This window comes from Bombina bombina, chromosome 5 (assembly GCF_027579735.1).
Source record: "Bombina bombina isolate aBomBom1 chromosome 5, aBomBom1.pri, whole genome shotgun sequence".
NCBI classification, from domain to species: Eukaryota; Metazoa; Chordata; class Amphibia; order Anura; family Bombinatoridae; genus Bombina; species Bombina bombina.
The window spans coordinates 542216922-542237082 of NC_069503.1; positions in this window are offsets into that span (position 1 = coordinate 542216922).

Genomic DNA, 20161 nt, shown 5'->3' on the forward strand with positions numbered 1-20161 from the left:
ATTAACGAATGTACCCGAGACAAACCATCAGCATTGCCCTGCAAAAGACTAGCCCTGTGCTCGACAGTAAAATTGAAGGGTTGCAAGCTAAGAAACCACCTAGTAACCCTTGTATTTATTCTGGCTCATACATGTGAGAGGAGCATGATCTGTTATTAATTTAAATTGTCTTCCCAATAGATGGACCATTTTATCATAATTGGGGCCCTTGCTTTTGTGAGATCTGTCAAGGGTGCTATAAAAGTGTAGCGAAATTCGGGATGAACCTTCTATAATAACTAGTTATGCCAATAAAAGCTCTCACTTGTTTTTTAGTTAGAGGCTGCGCCCAGTTCTGTATGGCCTCTACTTTTGTTGTCTGAGATTTAACTAATCCTCTACCAATAGTATAAGGTATAAGTACGTAGCTTCCTGTAAACAAACAGTACATTTTAGCAGTTAACCCAGTGGATTGTATTGCATCAAGTACTGCTTAAACTTTTGGAAGAAGGGATTTCCAATCTGTACTATAAATTATAAAATCATCCAAATATGCTGCAGCATAATGAACATGGGGTTTCAGAATTCTATCCATCATTCTCTGGAATGTTGCCCCATGTAAACCAAATGGCAATAATGTATACTGGAATAAGTCCTCTGGGGTTGAAAAAGCTGTCTTTTCCTTCGCTTCATTAATGAGAGGCACCTGCCTATACCCTTTCGTTAAATCAATTGTAATGAGATAACATGCTTTTCCTAGCCTATCAACTCATCTACTCTAGGCATTGGATAGGTGTCAAATTTGGAAAAACAATTAGGCTTACGATAGTCATTACAGAATCTTAATGAACCATCCGGCTTTGAAACGAGCACAATTGGATTGTTCCACTAACTTTGTTAGATATGGTTTCAGATATATTCACCTCTGGTTCAGTGACAGGGAGTTCTGTATGTTTTAAGGCAACTAAAACTTCCCTATCTTTCCAAGGTTTTAACAGATTTATATGATATATTTGCTCAGGTTTCCTTCTCCCTGGCTGACTTACTTTGTAATTGACATTACCCACTTTCTCAATTATCTCATATGGGCCCTGCCAAGTAGCCAATAATTAATTTTCAACTGTAGGGACCAGAACTAACGCCCTATTCCTAGATTTAAAAACCGTGCCTCTAGCATTACGGTTATAACTGTACTTTTGTGCTTCCTGTGCTTTCCCCATATGTTCCCTTACAATGGACATGACAGCTCCCATACGGTCCTGCATTTGGGATATATGTTCACTAACACTTCGATAAGGTGTTGTCTCTTGCTCCAATGTCTCTTTAACTATATCTAGTTGTCCTCTGGGATGCCGCCCATATAACAGTTAAAATGGGGAAAAACCTGTAGAAGCCTGGGGAACCTCCCTGATAGAGAACATTTAAAGGGAACCATAACACCTGCTTCAAATATTCTAAACTAACTTGTTCTAATACTGCAAAATAAACTAACTAACAATTCTGTATGCAGTCTTCATCTTTTAATTCTGTTGTAGAAAACCAGCCTCATAATAAATAATTTAATAACAGCTTAATCAGCAGCCTAGCACCTTGTATGTAAGCTGCCATGTTATAACGTGCGTTCTACATCAGTACTGTAGGTCACGTGACTCACACGGCACCTCCTTTTTCTAATGCTGAGGAAGCAGAGCATGACTGCAGTGTCTAAGAAAAACGGCTTCAGGCACTGCTATGATTATAAATACCAAGAGCAGGGGAGGAAGGGGGAGGGAGACTCCTGAGACTGTGAGTAACTTAGATGAATGCAGATGTTTCTTTTTACATTTATATCTGCAGCAAGAGTTTGCGTTCTGTCTCCGGAGCCTTTCTTCCCCCTGTGCATTCCTCTCCCCCTCCCACTTCCTTCCCTACTCTTGGTATTTATAATTATAGCAGTGCCTGATGCCGTTCTTCTCAGACACTGAATGTGATCACTCTGCTTTCTCAGTGTTAGTAATAGAGGAAGGTGACGTTTTTGTCACATGACCCACTGTAGTGGAATGCAATCGCCAATATGGCAGCATACATAGCAGATTGTAGTCTGCAGATTAACATTCAAATTATAAAAAAAAAAAAAGTTAGTAAAAAACATTTCAAAGCAGGTGTTATGGTTCCCTTTAAGGGTAACAAAAGGTCCCAATCTCTCCCATCTGTGTCAATTACCTTTCTTAGCATACTTTTGAGAGTTTTGTTAAACCTTTCCACTAAATCATCAGTCTGAGGGTGATATACTGAGGTCCTTAGTTTTTTTTATGCCAAACAACTTACACAATTCTTTTGTAATCCTGGACATAAATGGAGTTCCTTGGTCTGTCAAAATTAGGTATCCCAACCCTGCTAAACATTAGCATGAGTTCTCTTGCTATGGACTTTGCAGAGCTGTTACGAAGGGGAACTGCCTCAGGATAGCGAGTAGTATCATTAAGGATTACTAAAGGGTTACGAAAATCTTTAGCAGGAGCTGTAAATTGACACTTAGGGCATGAAGCACAATAATCCTTGATGGCTTCAAATATCCCTGGCCAATAAAACCTTCTAATAAATCTCTCTTTTGGTTTTCTCAACTCTCACAATTCCCTCTAGAATGTGATTATGTGCAAGATTTAATACAGTGTTTCTAAAAGTCTGGGGCACCAAAAGTTGTTTAACAATGTGTGTTCCTTTCTTTTCTACACAATATACCAAAAATAACTGCTTCAAAAGAAGGATAGGGTAAAACATGTTCTGGCTGTGTCACAACACCATTTATAACCCTGATATTTCTTGCCTCTACCAATGTTGGATCCTCCCATTGGGCTTTTCAAAAATTACCAGGGCCACCAACCATTTCTATCAAATCATCAGTATTTTCTGAGCTAGTACTCAGTATTTCATTACTCTGAGAAGGTTGATCACCTACTAATACAGGCATAATCTTATTTTTCTCATTTTCAATGGAAACCCCTTCTTAATCAGTTTCAGAGAAAGGAAATTCATAACTATCAGTAGTTTGACATATTTCTGGAGATTCCCATAACTCCAGAAATTTTGGAAAATTTCTACCTATCACCAACACCTCATGGGCTAAATTTGGTACTACACCCACACAGTAGTTTAATTTACTACACTGTGTCTCAATCTCCACCTCTGCTGTAGGATATTCACGTTTATCTCTATGAACGCAGATACTTCCCATTTTTTCCACATAATTCAATACTGCATCAGGTACTATAGATTTAGCCACAAGTGTGACCATACTTCCTGAATCAAGCAAAGCCCTAGACACTTTACCATTAACCTTCACAGTACACCAATGGGAATCATCATTAACAGAGCTATTGCAATTGGACAATAGTGAATGTGTAACATTACAGTCCATAAGTTCATCTTTATCACAGTCTCTGGCAATATGACCAACCTCATTACATTTATTAAAACATCTTACAGGTTGGTTTTATTTAAATGTTCCCTTAATTCCTGGGGTAATGTGTCTGGTCTTTTGCATATACACCTGCTGTTCTCTTATCCCCTGAACAGTCTTACCAGTTCTTGTAGAGTTCTAGGAATTGGGACTGCAAGGCTGATCCGCTAAAGACTGTTTCAAAGCTTCTACTGAAGCTATAAATCTTTCAACCAACTATGTCAAATATCTTGGCAGAAACGGTAGATGTCATCTTGTACTGAAGATAATCTGCAAATTATCGACAGTCTGCACAGAGCAACCAATATTGCTACCACTCAAGGTGTTACCCAGAGACACACGCCCCCGTGCCCTATCCTTTTTATATTTTTATTAATGATTTGGAGGAAGGATTAAATAGCAACATCTCTATTTTTGCAGATGATACAAAGTTGTGTAAGGTCATTTGGTCAGGGCAGTATGAACTTGATTTACAAGGGGATCTACAAAAATTAGAAGAATGGGCAGGTAAATGGAAAATTAGTTTTAATACTGGAAAATGTAAGGTTTTACATTTTGGAAGTACAAATAAGCAGGTAATTATTTAAATAGAACTGGGCTTAGCAAAACAGTGGAGGAATGGTATTTTGGAGTAGTTATATATAACAAGCTAAAGATGGGCACACAATGCAGGACATCATCTTCTAAGGCTAATAAGATGCAAGCATGTATTTAAAAAAGCATTGATGCAAGGGAGGAAAACATAATTCTTTCCCTGTATAAATCCCTGGTAAGACCTCACCTAGAGTATGAAGTGCAGTTCTGGGGACCAATGTCAAAAAAGGCATTGCAGACATAGAAAAACTTCAGAGAAGGGCCACAAAACTAATAAGGGGAATGGATAATTTAAGCTATGAGGAGAGGTTAGCCAAACTGGGTCTGTTTTCGCTAGAAAAAAGGCAATTGAGAGGTAACATGATTACTTTATATAAATATATTCAAGGCCCATAAACAGAGATGGCAGAAGCTCTGTTTATATCAAGAAATTTGTTTGTGACAATAGGTCATAATTTAAAGCTGGAGGAAAGGAGATTTAAAGGGATAGCAAAGTCCAAACTAAACTTCCATGATTCAGATATGGCATGTAATTTTAATCAACTTTCCAATTTACTTTTATCATCAAATTTGCTTTTCTCTTAGTATTCTTTGTTGAAAGCTAAACCTAGGTAGGTTCATATGCTAATTTCTAAGCCCTTAAAGGCCGCCTCTTTTATGAATGCATTTGACAGTTTTTCACAGCTAGAGGGCTTTCATGTTTTTCATATAAATAACTGTGCTTATGCACGTGGAGTTGTTTAAGAGTCAGCACTAATTGCCGGAAATGCAAGTCTGTCAAAAGATCTGAGATGAGGAGGCAGTCAGCAGAAGCAAAAAGTATATTAATATAACAGTGTTGGTTATGCAAAACTGGGGAATGGTTAATAAAGGGATTATCTATCCTTTTAAACCATAACATTTTTAGTGTTTATTATCCCTTTAAATTCCTGCAATGTAAATGTTTTTTAACAAGTGCAATACAATTGTGGAACTCATTACCTGAGGAGGTAGTAAATGCTAATAGCTTAGATACATTTAAAATGGTTTAGATACAATTCTGGCTAGAAAAAGAATTCAGATAAAATTAATTTAAGCTCAACTGGAGCTTTTTTTGTAAATATATTAAGATTTGTATAGGTTGAACCAGATGGACTTCTTTTTCTAACATCATCTGCTTAGCTCTGCTTCTTAGCAAGGGGATCAAGCTAAAAAAGGATCAAATAAATAAGGATATTTGAGTTATTTCAGGGGTTATTCAGGGTTATTCAGTAGTAAAGAATACTTATATTTTTCTTATTGTTAAAGTGTTGCATAGTTTAAAATGTCTCAGATACAGTGCAATGGGTGTTTTGCACTTTTTAATCGTGCTACTTTTTGGAGATTTAGGGGCTGTCCTGTTTGTAAGCAGTTTTCCCTCTTAAGGGAGGAAATAGCTAAACTTCAAGCTAAGGTAAGTAACATACCTGTTACCTCTACAAAGCTGCCTCAGAAAGAAGCCCCTCTACCCCAGAGATCAGCAAGGAGAGGCAGATGGATCACTGTAGGCTCTGGAAGAATTAGAACAGTAGACCAGAAGCATTGCCCACAACCTTTGCCGTTGCAAAACTCCTATGCTGCTCTTGCCGAATACACTTGTGATGAGGAGATTGCTGTTTCTGAGCCCTCTGAAGCTGTAACAGGTAATTTAAATCTATTGGTACCTGATTCTCCAGGTAACATAACACAGGAAAGAACTGCAGATGTGTTTTTGAGAAAAAGACTGTTAGTGGGTGACTCTATTTTGAGGAATGTGTATTTAGGTGAAAGTAAAGGAGAAGCAAGGGAAGTTAGATGTCTTCCAGGAGCTACTGCTCACAGGGATAAGAATCGTATTTTGAGAATTGTTAAGGCAGCAGGAAAGGGAAATGAGTTAGATGTGATTGTTCATTTAGGAACAAATGATCTGGCTAGTAATCATGTTGCTGCTGTTCAGAAAGAGTTTTGTGACCTAGGTAATCATTTAGAGACTGTGGCATCAACTCTATCATTTTCTGCTATTTTACCTGTGTATGGCCAGGAAGCAGGAAAGATGGAGCGGATAACAACATTTAATTCTTGGTTAGATAAGTGGTGCAGGGAACAAGGATTTTGTTTTATTGGCCATTATAGCTCTGTTTGGAAAGATACTAGGTTATTTAGGAGAGATGGCTTGCATTTGGATGCTAAAGGAACAGAGTATCTGGGAGAGGAGTTCAAATACTTTATTAGAAATCATTTAAACTAATAAAGGGGGGTAGCATTAATATATCCACCTGCCCCCCACAGCATGCCAAAACTGTTAGTCCAAGTAACAATTCTAGAAATTCTAGTAGAAAAATTCTTCGTGCCATGAGCACAAATGCTCGCAGCTTAGGAAATAAATTACCTGAACTCATTTCAATAATGACTAGGGACAACTTGGATTTAGTAGCTATAACAGAAACATGGTACAATGATTTGCATGACTGGGACATAGTCATACCTGGATACAGGTTATTTAAAAAGAACAGAGTAGGGAAGAAAGGTGGAGGAGTTGCTTTGTATGTAAATGAAAATATAAAGGTTACTGAAATTGTAGGAACAAATGATGAGGTGGAAAGTATTTGGGTGACTTTGGAAATTGGCGATAAAAATGTTTTTAGAATAGGGGTTGTATATAGGCCTCCATTGCAGGATGAAAAACTGGACAATCTGTTATTAGAAGAAATAGCCAAAATGACCATGAAGGGTAAGGTTATAGTACTGGGGGACTTTAATTTTCCAGATATAGACTGGAAGATTCCTTCTGCTAGATCGGCTAGGAGCAGGTATATTCTTGAATCTCTGCTAGGGGAATCACTTGAGCAATTAGTCAAGGAACCAACTCGTAAGGAAGCTATATTAGATCTAATACTTACAAACAACAGTTTCAGATGTGTCTGTAGGTGAGAACTTAGGATCCAGTGATCATCAATCTGGTTTAGTATTCACGTGCAGGAACTGTCCACCCAGACTAAAACAAAAGTTTTAGACTTTAGGACGGCAGATTTTTCATTAATGGGAGAATACCTAAAAAACTATTTAAAGGGGAAAACTCTTCTTACAGGGGTTCAAGAACAGTGGGAATTTGTGAAAGGTGCCATTTTAGATGCAACCGCACACTGTATTAGACATGTCTGTAAAAGTAAAAGAAAGCGGAAACCAATTTGGTTTTCCAAAGAAGTAGCACATGCTGTTAAGACAAAAAAGATAGCTTATAAAAATTGCAGACATACACAAGCAGATGATGATATGAAAATATGGAGACTCCAACAAAAAAAGACTAAGCAGTTAATTAGGAAGGTTAAAGCTCATGCAGAAGAGAAGAGCACAGTCAGTAAAACATGGGGACAAAACATTCTTTAGATATATCAGTGAAAGAAGAAAAAATAAGGTAGGAATAGTAAAATTGAAATCAGTTGATGGTAGAATAATAGAAGGAGATAAGCAGATTGCAGACTGTCTCAATGATTACTTCTGTTCTGTTTTCACAAAAGATTGTGAAGATACAATGTCTACATTAAGGGATACTACGAAAAATAGAAACAAGCTTAACAGTAATCTTTTTACAGAGGATGAGGTTTTGTTAGCATTATCAAAAGTAAATGTTACAAAGGCAGTGGGTCCTGATAATATTCATCCAAGGGTTTTAAAAGAACTTCGATCAGTGCTAACTGTCCCATTAACTGATCTGTTTAATCAGTCACTATTAACAGGAGCTGTCCCAGATGATTGGAGAATAGCAAATGTAATACCTCTTCATAAAAAGGGCAGTAGAGAAGAATCTGGCAACTACAGGCCAGTTAGTTTAACTTCAGTAGTAGGGAAATTAATGGGAAGCCTCTTAAAAGAAAGAATTATGACTTACATAAAGACAAACAATTTAGAGGACCAAAATCAGCATGGTTTTACTTCAGGGAGATCATGTCAGACTAATCTAATTGACTTCTTTGATTATGTAACAAAAGTATTAGACAAGGGTGGAGCAGTTGATGTAGCATATCTAGATTTCAGCAAAGCATTTGACACCGTCCCACACAATAAACTTATTCACAAACCAACGGCTAGATTTAGAGTTCGGCGGTAGATGGGTTGCTAACGCCACGCGTGTTTTATGTCTAACGCACGGCATTGTTTAACTCCGGTATTTAGAGTTCAAATAAGACCATCTAACGATGCTCTTAACGCGTGTATGTCACACGCGTAATCCTGCCCGCGTTAGACAGTCTCCCATAGAGATCAATGGGAAAGGCAAAAAATAGCTTTTTTCACCTAACACTCGATCTCGCGAGAATACGCACAGCTCGGTCATATGACGCATACCACATCATGCACAACAATAACACGCCCCAAATGTCACAACAACAATCAATCAACAAAGCACACAAGCATTACACATTCACAAGCGGGGGAATTTGTAATAAAATTTAATACGGGAATACGCATATACTTTAAGATGCGGAAAATCGCAAAATAACAACAAGGATTAAAAAAGATATACATACACTAGAAAAAAAATCGCATTCAATATCACTATATATTATGACAAACATACATATACAACACTTCACTAAGAACACACCATCGCAAATTCACATTTAAAGAGAATACTATTGGACAATGTTAGAGAAAACGACCACTATGACATCATCGCATTCTACACATTCCACAAATACCAACTCAAAATGAGCATGCGCAAATTCACACACTTAATACACATTGCAATAATATTAATTGCTAATAAAGCACACCTGAACATTATTTACAACGGAAATTGGGACATCATTAAACATTTACACAGGGTATATAAGCACCACACAAGCAGGGCTTCTTTGACTGTGTTGCTGTTGGGTCTTTGGAGATTGGAGGTTTAATATTAGAGAGTTTGAGAATTTTTGAGAGTGAGTTAGTGTTAGCGTGAGAGAGTGAGTGAGTTAGTGGGAGTTAGTGGGAGTGGGAGAGAGTCTGTTAGTGGGAGCGTGAGTGAGTTAGTGGGAGTTATTAGTGAGAGTTGTTAGTGGGAGCGTAAGTTACTGGTAGTTAGTGAGAGTTAGTGGGAGTGTTTGTTAGTGAGAATTAGTAGTAGTGTGAGTTAGCGAGCGAGTGATTTTTCTGTACACTTAACACATTTACACGCAAACACATTCAATACATACATACACTTATCAATAACACTACATACACTCCATACCCCATTCCTTGTAGTCCCATTCCCTTTCATCCCATTTACTCTTATCCCATACCCCATACCCATCCCCTAGTTACATTTAGTTTACATATCCTCCTTTTAGTCTTATTCTTCTTTTGGTTTATTTAAATACTCCTTACCCTCTTTGTTTTTTTACATCCCTCTCACACTTTAAGCACCTTTTTTGTCTTTTTACTTATTTATTTTGACCCCCTTTCATTTCATCACACTCACTTTTTGTTTGATTATTTGGGGTTTAGTTTAGGGAACAGATGGAGGCCAGGCAGGGGACAGGTAGAGGGGGGAGGAGAGGGAGGGGGAGAGGAACAGGGCAGGAAGGGGAGCAGGAAGGGGGGCAGGAAGCGGGGGTGGAAGCGGTGGGTGGACCCAGCCACTTGGTTCAAGATGACCAAGTGGCTGGGCCCAGTGGCGGTCAGAGTAGGGCTTCACAGTCCGGGAAACAGAGGGCATCATCACAGGGGAAGGCCAAGGCGACTAGGGAGGCGAGGTTTTCGATGGAGGAGAAGGAGGCCCTCGTAGAGGCCTATATGGCCAGGCATAGGAGGCTGCAGCACCAAAAAACAACCCCGACTGACAAGAGGAGGCTCTGGAATGAGATCAGGAATGCAGTCAATGCAGTGGGTGGCCGGAACCGAGATATGGATTCGATCAAACATCGCTACCGGGACTGTAAACTGGAACTCAAAAAAAAGTTAGGTCTGGAGGCACGACATGCCGCAGGAACCGGTGGCGGACCTGCCCTTGAAATCGAGTACTGCCGATGGGAGGAAATGTTGCGGCCCAGCATCTCCGAGGTGGAAGTAGTCGGTATCGGAGGAATTGATACCGGGAACCTGCCACTCTCATCTGACGGTAAGCTCATTGAACAATAATTTCACATACGAATGTATTTCAATGGACACTATACGCAAACATTTACTTTCATGATTGAGGTAGCGAATACAATTTGACAAAACATTCAAATGTACTTAAATTACCTAATTTGAATCCTTCTTGAGATATATTTTAAGGAAGAAATAGCCATGCACACGGTGAAACAATCACAGGAGGCAGCTATATTCAGCTAACAATCAGCATCTTATAAGCATATTTAGATATGCTTTTCAGCAAAGAATATCCAGAGAATTAAGCTATTAGATAAGAAAAGTACATTCGAAAGTTGATAAAAAATGTATGCTTCTAAATCATGAAAGATAAAACATTGTGTTTCATGTGTTAAGGATCCGATTAATGCTATAACGTTGTTTACACGCATTCAATTACTTTGCGGTTACATCAGTATCTAGGCTATAGGTTAGGTGTGCATTTAAACAGACTGAAAACAAACGCTAAAACATTCACATTGACCAGATATCACAAACACGGTTTATGAAAAAGCTGAAATCGTATTGATTGTTTGTTAGATTTCTAAGTGGATTAATGATTCTGCATTTGTAATTGTATCGTAAGCTAAGTCATTTAAAGCTTGATTTTCAAATATGCTAATATATACATTTTTTTATTTTTTATTTTTTTAATATACAGAGTCTGGGGAGGAGGCAGCACAGGAAACACAGCCTCATGCATCTCCCCGGGATGAGAGTGGTGGGGAGGAATTTCCACTTCGGAGGGAAGAGGCCCCCCGTGACGAAGAGCGCACGGGAGATGATGAAGAGGCCCCGGAAGCACAGGAGGATCCCGCGGAACCCGAGGCCCCTCAAGGACCCGCACCCCGCCGTGCACGGGTACAACAACAAGCACAACAAGAGGAAATAGCGGAGGTGCAGGTTCTACTGGACTACATAGACCAGATGCGTACCTCCCGGATAGAAAATATCGAAGGACGCAATAGAATACTTGATGGCCAAAATCAAATTATTCAAGGACAAAACCAAATCATCACCATACTCAATCGAATCGAAGAAGGACAAAACAGAATATTTCAGCTTCACCAAGAAATGTTCACTTTTTTCCGGGAGGCGCATGCTGGTCTACCTCCTGGTCCGCCTCTTGCTGCTGGGCCATCTCCTCCTGCCGGGCCATCTCCTCCTGCCGGCCCATCTCCTCCTGCCGGGCCATCTACTCCTGCCGGGCCATCTACTCCTGCCGGGCCATCTACTCCTCCTCAGCCATCTTCTCCTCCTCACCTTGGTCGTCCCAGTACTCTTCCTTCCACTCTTCCCACAACAGCTCCAAGGAGAACTCCTCGGAGTCGGCAGTTGCCTCTCCCAGAGCCTCAGCCCCGTGGGAAGAGGGGAAGGAAGAGGAAGTAAGTATTTGTTTTCATCTTTACTGGTTTTTTTAATTTAATGTGTAATGGATAGGTATGTGATGATATGGTTTTCATACACATGTGGACCACACTCTGTATATAATCGACTTCTATGGGACCGGGTCCATGGAGGCAGATTGTTTGCAGAGTGTGGGTTATAAGTGTGTGAAAACCACATCATCACATACCTATCCTTGTTCATGATATTGATTGGTTTCTGTGATGTGATGTCCAAACTGTTTCCCGAATCGCAAACAAAATTACCATTACAATTATCCATGATGGCATATTACTGTTTGAATGCCAATAACACAGCTTAAAGGGACAGTCAGAAAATTATTGATTACAAAGAAAACACTGTATTACGCATTATCAAGTTGGAAACAACAAAACATGGAGAAATACGTGTGACTTATGTGCTTACCCTTGTATCTATGACTATGAAAAATGACCACTTATTTGTTGTTCAGACATAACAACATTTTAGATATCAATGATCAATACATGGTCAATAATATGCTGTATGAGCACAAGGTTTTACATATACAAATGCTATCCAAATGCCCTCTAGTGCTCAAATTGTATAATGATTACAAGCACTCTTCAAGATCGAAGAAATGAGCACACGAACCTCATAGGTTTAGCTAGCAAATTTAAATAAACCCAGACAAATGATCAATTGTTGAGAAACATTTGATATCATTGCTATTACATAATTGACTTTTAGAATAATGAAAAACATTATTTGTTTTCGAAACTGTCCCTTTAACAAAATTACATATGCTAACACATATTTGAAGCTTGTTGGTATATCTACATGTACTTTGTGAAAAAATAAATATTGAAATCACATTTATATTGACGTGTTAAATAAAGTCTATTTTCTTAAAGAGACATTATTGTGTTAATATTTTATTGTAAAGACATTTGTTTGAACAATGAATATGGTTTAAAGTCCTTTTAGGAGTGGGGGGGGGGGTGAAAATATGCTAACAATAATATATTTGAAGATTAAACAATGTGGATCTCATACATGATACAAAAAACAACATTTGCATTCAAGGGACAGTATACTATATTTTTAACAGAACTGTATGTAATAGACACTACTACAAACAACAATATTAACATATACTGATATCAATATTACAAAGCTTCAAACACTTTCAAATAAAATAGGGTTAGCTATATTGAAAATATAGATGAACCCCCATTACAAACGTAAAACAAGACAATACCTCATCATTAACATATGAAAAGACCCTTTACACAAACAGGAGAAAGCTGGAGATGGTACTCACATGAAACTCAGAGGCTTTGCGAGGAGTCAGAAAATTACTTACATTTTCGTAGAACAGAAGAAAAAATAAACGTATTGGTTAAACAATGGACTATCTAACTAGAGACAAAATCAAAGCTTTTGATTTATAATGTGAGTGTCTAATGAACCTTTAATAAAATATACAACGAAATTACATTTAGAAGAAGTCGGCATCATATATTTAGCATATGATAAATATAAATGCATATTGATTACTTTATTCAAACACAATAGCGCATATTTATTAATTAGATATATTCAACATTAAACACAACAGTAATTTTTCACAAAAAGGAACATTGTTGACAAACATATTAAACATGGACTATAGAGATTTGCACTTGCCTCGAAATATCATATGCATGAAAATATTTTGCTTTCGTTCGTTTATTCAACCAGACATCCAGAAAAAGAGAATGTGTTGGTCTTTATCAGCTACGGGTCAACAATGTAACATGATGCAAATAATACATATTCGCAAGGTTTTTAAAATTGGCTGCAGTCACAAACGTTTTTAACGTGCACAAATATTGCGGGACTACGTAATCCAATCAGACTTTTTTTACCTTTGCATGTGACGTCTTAACATGGCGCTTCCTTGATCACGTAAGAACGCCATCCAATGAAAGGCACATTATTGATCACGTAAGAACGCCCAAAAAAAAGGCACATTATTGATCACGTAAGAACGCCCAAAAAAAAGGTGCATCCTTGATCGCGTCAAAACGCAATCCAATAAAAGGCACATTCTTGATCACGTAAGAACGTCAGTCAATACAAGGAATCATTGGACAGCCTGGCAGGTGACGTCTTAAGCAACATGGCGCATCCGACATCGCTGAAAAACCGCAGCCAATACAAGGACTCAGTGACATCTTGGCATATCACTAAGAAACGTATTTATAGTTTAGGAACTAGTATGTGTCTAGATTGCAATCTAGGAATGTCACCAAATCATGAATCATCTTTTCGGACTTGACTGTCCCTTGAACTATAGCTATGGTGTATATCTTTAACATTTAAAAGATACACATGAGAAAACATAATTTATGCTTACCTGATAAATTCCTTTCTTCTGTAGTGTGATCAGTCCACGGGTCATCATTACTTCTGGGATATTACTCCTCCCCAACAGGAAGTGCAAGAGGATTCACCCAGCAGAGCTGCATATAGCTCCTCCCCTCTACGTCACTCCCAGTCATTCGACCAAGGACCAACGAGAAAGGAAAAGCCAAGGGTGAAGTGGTGACTGGAGTATAAATTAAAAAATATTTACCTGCCTTAAAAACAGGGCGGGCCGTGGACTGATCACACTACAGAAGAAAGGAATTTATCAGGTAAGCATAAATTATGTTTTCTTCTGTTAAGTGTGATCAGTCCACGGGTCATCATTACTTCTGGGATACCAATACCAAAGCAAAAGTACACGGATGACGGGAGGGATAGGCAGGCTCTTTATACAGAAGGAACCACTGCCTGAAGAACCTTTCTCCCAAAAATAGCCTCCGATGAAGCAAAAGTGTCAAATTTGTAAAATTTGGAAAAAGTATGAAGCGAAGACCAAGTTGCAGCCTTGCAAATCTGTTCAACAGAGGCCTCATTCTTGAAGGCCCAAGTGGAAGCCACAGCTCTAGTAGAATGAGCTGTAATTCTTTCAGGAGGCTGCTGTCCAGCAGTCTCATAAGCTAAACGAATTATGCTACGAAGCCAAAAAGAAAGAGAGGTAGCGGAAGCTTTTTGACCTCTCCTCTGCCCAGAGTAAATGACAAACAGAGAAGACGTTTGTCGAAATTCCTTAGTTGCCTGTAAGTAAAATTTTAGAGCACGGACTACATCCAGGTTGTGCAGTAGACGTTCCTTCTTTGAAGAAGGATTTGGGCATAAAGAAGGAACAACAATCTCTTGATTGATATTCCTGTTAGTAACTACCTTAGGTAAGAACCCAGGTTTAGTACGCAGGACTACCTTATCCGAATGAAAAATCAAATAAGGAGAATCACAATGTAAGGCTGATAATTCAGAGACTCTTCGAGCCGAGGAAATAGCCATTAAAAATAGAACTTTCCAAGATAACAACTTTATATCAATGGTATGAAGGGGTTCAAACGGAACGCCCTGTAAAACATTAAGAACAAGGTTTAAACTCCATGGTGGAGCAACAGTTTTAAACACAGGCTTAATTCTGGCCAAAGCCTGACAAAAAGCCTGGACGTCAGGAACTTCTGACAGACGTTTGTGTAACAGAATGGACAGAGCTGAGATCTGTCCCTTTAATGAACTAGCAGATAAACCCTTTTCTAAACCTTCTTGTAGAAAAGACAATATCCTAGGAATCCTAACCTTACTCCAAGAGTAACCTTTGGATTCACACCAATATAGGTATTTACGCCATATCTTATGGTAAATCTTTCTGGTAACAGGTTTCCTAGCCTGTATTAAGGTATCAATAACTGACTCAGAAAATCCACGTCTTGATAAAATCAAGCGTTCAATTTCCAAGCAGTCAGCTTCAGAGAAGTTAGATTTTGATGTTTGAAGGGACCCTGTATCAGAAGGTCCTGTTTCAGAGGTAGAGACCAAGGTGGACAGGATGACATGTCCACCAGGTCTGCATACCAAGTCCTGCGTGGCCACGCAGGTGCTATTAGAATCACTGATGCTCTCTCTTGTTTGATTCTGGCAATCAATCGAGGAAGCAACGGGAAGGGTGGAAACACGTAAGCCATCCTGAAGTCCCAAGGTGCTGTCAGAGCATCTATCAGGACTGGTCCTGGATCCCTGGATCTGGACCCGTAACGAGGAAGCTTTGCGTTCTGTCGAGACGCCATGAGATCTATCTCTGGTTTGCCCCAACGTCGAAGTATTTGGGCAAAGACCTCCGGATGAAGTTCCCACTCCTCCGGATGAAAAGTCTGACGACTTAAGAAATCCGCCTCCCAGTTCTCCACTCCCGGGATGTGGATTGCTGACAGGTGGCAAGAGTGAGACTCTGCCCAGCAAATTATCTTTGATACTTCCATCATAGCTAGGGAGCTTCTTGTCCCTCCCTGATGGTTGATGTAAGCTACAGTCGTGATGTTGTCCGACTGAAACCTGATGAACCCCCGAGTTGTCAACTGGGGCCAAGCCAGGAGGGCATTGAGAACTGCTCTCAATTCCAGAATGTTTATTGGCAGGAGACTCTCCTCCTGACTCCATTGTCCCTGAGCCTTCAGAGAATTCCAGACGGCACCCCAACCTAGAAGGCTGGCGTCTGTTGTTACAATTGTCCAGTCTGGTCTGCTGAATGGCATCCCCCTGGACAGATGTGGCCGAGAAAGCCACCATAGAAGAGAATTTCTGGTCTCTTGATCCAGATTCAGAGAAGGGGATAAGTCTGAGTAATCCCCATTCCACTGACTTAGCATGCACAGTTGCAGTGGTCTGAGGTGTAAGCGTGCAAAGGGTACTATGTCCATTGCCGCTACCATTAAGCCGATTACCTCCATGCATTGAGCCACTGACGGGTGTTGAATGGAATGAAGGGTGCGGCAAGCACTTTGAAGTCTTGTTAGCCTGTCCTCTGTCAGGTAAATCTTCATTTCTACAGAATCTATAAGAGTCCCCAGGAAGGGAACTCTTGTGAGTGGAACGAGTGAACTTTTCTTTTCGTTCACCTTCCATCCATGTGACCTTAGAAATGCCAGCACTAACTCTGTATGAGACTTGGCAGTTTGAAAGCTTGAAGCTTGTATCAGAATGTCGTCTAGGTATGGAGCTACCGAGATTCCCCGCGGTCTTAGTACCGCCAGAAGAGCACCCAGAACCTTTGTGAAGATTCTTGGAGCTGTAGCCAATCCGAATGGAAGAGCCACAAACTGGTAATGCCTGTCTAGGAAGGCAAACCTTAGGTACCGATAATGATCTTTGTGAATCGGTATGTGAAGGTAAGCATCTTTTAAATCTACAGTGGTCATGTATTGACCCTCTTGGATCATAGGTAAAATTGTCCGAATAGTCTCCATCTTGAACGATGGAACTCTTAGGAATTTGTTTAGGATCTTTAAGTCCAGGATTGGTCTGAAAGTTCCCTCTTTTTTGGGAACCACAAACAGATTTGAGTAAAACCCCTGTCCCTGTTCCGATCGTGGAACTGGATGGATTACTCCCATTAACAAGAGCTCTTGTACGCAGCGTAGAAACGCCTCTTTCTTTGTCTGGATTATTGACAATCTTGACAGATGAAATCTCTCTCTTGGAGGAGAGTATTTGAAGTCCAGAAGGTATCCCTGAGATATTATCTCTAGCGCCCAGGGATCCTGAACATCTCTTGCCCAAGCCTGGGCGAAGAGAGAAAGTCTGCCCCCCACTAGATCCGATCCCGGATCGGGGGCCCTCAATTCATGCTGTTTTAGGGGCAGCAGCAGGTTTCCTAGTCTGCTTGCCCTTGTTCCAGGACTGGTTAGGTTTCCAGCCTTGTCTGTAGCGAGCAACAGCTCCTTCCTGTTTTGGTGCAGAGGAAGTTGATGCTGCTCCTGCTTTGAAATTACGAAAGGAACAAAAATTTGACTGTCTAGTCTTGGCTTTGGCTTTGTCCTGAGGCAGGGCATGGCCTTTACCTCCTGTAATGTCAGCGATAATCTCTTTCAACCCGGGCCCGAATAAGGTCTGCCCTTTGAAAGGTATATTAAGCAATTTAGACTTAGAAGTAACATCAGCTGACCAGGATTTTAGCCACAGCGCCCTGCGTGCCTGAATGGCGAATCCTGAATTCTTCGCCGTAAGTTTAGTAAGATGTACTACGGCCTCCGAAATGAATGAATTAGATAGTTTAAGGACTCTAAGCCTGTCCGTAATGTCGTCCAGAGTAGCTGAACCAATGTTCTCTTCCAGAGACTCAATCCAGAATGCCGCTGCAGCCGTGATCGGCGCAATGCATGCAAGGGGTTGCAATATAAAACCTTGTTGAACAAACATTTTCTTAAGGTAACCCTCTAACTTTTTATCCATTGGATCTGAAAAAGCACAGCTATCCTCCACCGGGATAGTGGTACGCTTAGCTAAGGTAGAAACTGCTCCCTCCACCTTAGGGACCGTTTGCCATAAGTCCCTTGTGGTGGCGTCTATTGGAAACATTTTTCTAAATATCGGAGGGGGTGAGAACGGCACACCGGGTCTATCCCACTCCTTAGTAACAATTTCAGTAAGTCTCTTAGGTATAGGAAAAACCTCAGTACTCGTCGGTACCGCAAAATATTTATCCAACCTACACATTTTCTCTGGTATTGCAACTGTGTTACAATCATTCAGAGCCGCTAACACCTCCCCTAGTAATACACGGAGGTTTTCCAGTTTAAATTTAAAATTTGAAATATCTGAATCCAGTCTGTTTGGATCAGAACCATCACCCACAGAATGAAGTTCTCCGTCCTCATGTTCTGCCACCTGTGACGCAGTGTCTGACATGGCCCTAATATTATCAGCGCACTCTGTTCTCACCCCAGAGTGATCACGCTTACCTCTTAGTTCTGGTAATTTAGCCAAAACCTCAGTCATAACAGTAGCCATATCCTGTAATGTGATTTGTAATGGCCGCCCAGATGTACTCGGCGCTACAATATCACGCACCTCCCTCTGAGCGGGAGATGTAGGTACTGACACGTGAGGCGAGTTAGTCGGCATAACTCTCCCCTCGTTGTTTGGTGAAATTTGTTCAATTTGTACAGATTGACTTTTATTTAAAGTAGCATCAATACAGTTAGTACATAAATTTCTATTGGGCTCCACTTTGGCATTGCAACAAATGACACAGGTATCATCCTCTGAATCAGACATGTTTAACACACTAGCAAATAAACTTGCAACTTGGAAATACAATTCAATTAGAATAATATTAAAGCGTACTGTGCCTTTAAGAAGCACAGAAGATCTATGACAGTTGAAAATTAATAAATTGAAACAGTTATAGCCTCAATCCTTGTAAACAACACAACTTTAGCAAAGGTTTAATCCCATTAGCAAAGATAACAAATTCTGAAAGCAGGAAACAAATTACAGAATAAACGTTTTTTATCTCAGTCAAACTATAATTCTCACAGCTCTGCTGAGAGAAATTACCTCCCTCAAAATAAGTTTTGAAGACCCCTGAGCTCTGTAGAGATGAACCGGATCATGCAGGGAATACAATGAGTTGCTGACTGAAATATTTGATGCATAGAAAAAGCGCCAAAAAACGGCCCCTCCCCCTCACACACAGCAGTGAGGGAGAACAGAAACTGTCAGAAAAACAGATTAAGCAACTGCCAAGTGGAAAAATAGTGCCCAAATATTTATTCACACAGTACCTCAGCAAATGAAAACGATTTTACATTCCAGCAAAAACGTTAAACATAATCTCTAGTTATTAAACAGCTTTATGTATTTCTTACAGTGTAATTCTAGTGAAGTACCATTCCCCAGAATACTGAAGTGTAAAGTATACATACATGACATTATATCGGTATGGCAGGATTTTCTCATCAATTCCATTGTCAGAAAATAAAAACTGCTACATACCTCTATGCAGATTCATCTGCCCGCTGTCCCCTGATCTGAAGTTTACCTCACTCCTCAGATGGCCGAGAACAGCAATATGATCTTAACTACTCCGGCTAAAATCATAGCAAAACTCTGGTAGATTCTTCTTCAAACTCTGCCAGAGAGGTAATAACACACTCCGGTGCTATTTTAAAATAACAAACTTTTGATTGAAGATATAAAACTAAGTATAATCACCATAGTCCTCTCACACATCCTATCTAGTCGTTGGGTGCAAGAGAATGACTGGGAGTGACGTAGAGGGGAGGAGCTATATGCAGCTCTGCTGGGTGAATCCTCTTGCACTTCCTGTTGGGGAGGAGTAATATCCCAGAAGTAATGATGACCCGTGGACTGATCACACTTAACAGAAGAAATACATATGCCATTGATGTTTTAAGATATGTTTGGATTGTTGTGGAATAACAATAGTTATACATGGATTGATTAAACGTGTCATTTATTCAAGTTTAATTATTGTCAGCCTACCTATAACCATATATGGGAGGAGAAGTATTTTGTTAACATATTTGTTAACAAATATTCATCATCTAAATTATTTGCATTACACACAGAGATTTATTTGGTTACACTTTTATAATAATATAGAATTGAAAATGAAATACATGTGCTGTCAACATTACAATAAGATTGTTTATTAATAAGATTATATGTCCTTGTTCATGTAAAAAGGACAAAAAACGCTTTAGAAATGGAAATACATTCATTAACAATTGTGCTCACCATCACTTAAAGGGACATGATTTTGTTTTTAAAAAGAGCATACACATAGAC